We start from the raw sequence: 2,036 nt of genomic DNA on the forward strand, positions 1-2,036 counted from the left end.
AAAGACTAAATTAGTTTGTACTCCTCTAGCTCCTGAACTCTTCTTCATGTCGTTCTCCTCAAGCGAAGCATAAGAATATGACTCATGTTTAATAATGTTGTGCTATAGGCAATCTTATTTATGTGATGTTGAGTAGAAGGCCTGATATATTTCAAACAGTGAGCATGGTCAGTAAATCTAGGTAAAATTCACAAGCTTGCAACGATTCCTGGATATGAGTATGTGACAATTTGTAAAGGCATTTCCTTTCATGAATCATGAATTACGGTTGGCTTGAACCTAGTGGCTAGGTATGTAGGCAATTCAAGCGACACAACCGTTTTGGATCTTTAATAAAGATTACTTTGGGGATGATGGTTTATTGGTAGTCGGCTCAGATTTGGACAAATCTTCGCTGAGGGTAGAGAATTATTGAAAAATCAAAAGTAAAAGGGGGCTTACATGTTGGATTCATTTTGAATGTGTCGAATCTACATGCTTTTCTTGGCAAAAATTGATAATTTGGAAGAGTTTGAGCTGCATGCATGATTTGTCAAAAATAAAGAATTCAATTGTTGTTTTTCAAGACATTTTGTTGTCGATTTCTTAGACTTTTAAATGCATTAAATGATGAAGTTCAACTATAAATAGAGAAGTAGTTCTCATTTGTTAGCATCCCCAAAACGTAGTGTGCAAGAGCTTAGGTGATGAGCCCTTTGAAAGAATGCAAAGAGAGTTCTTTGCGAGAGAATCCAGAGAGAAGGAATATTCGTAAATGAGTTCTTAGAAAATTTGAAAGTGTGTTTCCTTGGGTGCTTAGTTGAGTTTTGCACTATTTATAAATATGTGAGAGAATGTACATCTTTGGGGAAATGTTTTCTCTAAGTGTGTGTGTGAGTACTGAGTGTATTTGGGTATTTGGGAAGTGAGGTTTCGTTACTCAAACTTATACTCTATTAATTATTAGTAAAATAATTATTTTCTCTTACCTCCATAGATGTAGGTTTTATTATCGAATTATGCAAAATTCATGTGTCCTTTATTTTTATTATAAATAATTGGTATGTATTGATTATGCATTTGCGGACAAGTGATATCAGATCACAACAAATAACGCTTCCGCAACATAACGTAAACCTTGAATACGAAGAAATGTAAAATAAAATTCAAAATTAAGTTCTCCATTTAACAAGATAATCTCTGCATCATTAAAAAAAAAAAAAAAGGTCATGTATGCTCTCATTTTTCTCATGGCATCCATTTCTTTAACTCCACAAACGTAACAGGTTTTGTGGAACAAACTTCAGTGTGCTTTAAAATTTGAACCGTAATTCTTCCATAAAAGCGACATTAATCTTTTTTTTTTTTTTTTTTGAGAGGAGCCTAGGGAGACATCAATCTAAATGTATATTATGAACTGACTATAATCTTCTGATTTTGGAAGTAAAATTGAGATTGAATTAATAATATTGCTGAACAAAGTAACTCATGCAATTGAACTGTAATGAAATATTCAGGATTTCTCGTGCACCCGCGCGATACTCATTTCGTTACGTAAACATCAACAAATGGTAAAACACAAAATATAATTAAATTTTAAATTTTAAATTTCAAAGCCAACAAAATACACCAAGTAATTTCACGTAACGTATATCTTATAGATTAACAAGTGGGAAACAAAACAAAACATCGTATTAAAAAATTGAATTTAAATTTAAAAAGCCGACAAAATATATACATCACTTAATTTCACTGATTCTTGATACTCTTTTCGTGCTTCGATAAATTAAAAATTAATTAGAGTTCTTCAAAACCTACAATTTGATCCCTTATTTTTGTGATACTCTTTTTATATAACATGTGTTGTTTATTTCAAGTTGGTGAGTTCATGATTAAACACTATATGAGTTTTGTAACTTGAAAATACCACACTATCACATGACTTAATCATGATTTTTTTTTTAATATGGGGGTAAAGGCATGATATAGTTTTTATATTATACGAAAGATACAATATATGAGGTTCCATATTTTGTCAACAATTATTTATTTGAAAG

The sequence above is a fragment of the Citrus sinensis genome, chromosome 3 (genome assembly GCF_022201045.2).
Source record: "Citrus sinensis cultivar Valencia sweet orange chromosome 3, DVS_A1.0, whole genome shotgun sequence".
Taxonomy (NCBI): Eukaryota; Viridiplantae; Streptophyta; class Magnoliopsida; order Sapindales; family Rutaceae; genus Citrus; species Citrus sinensis.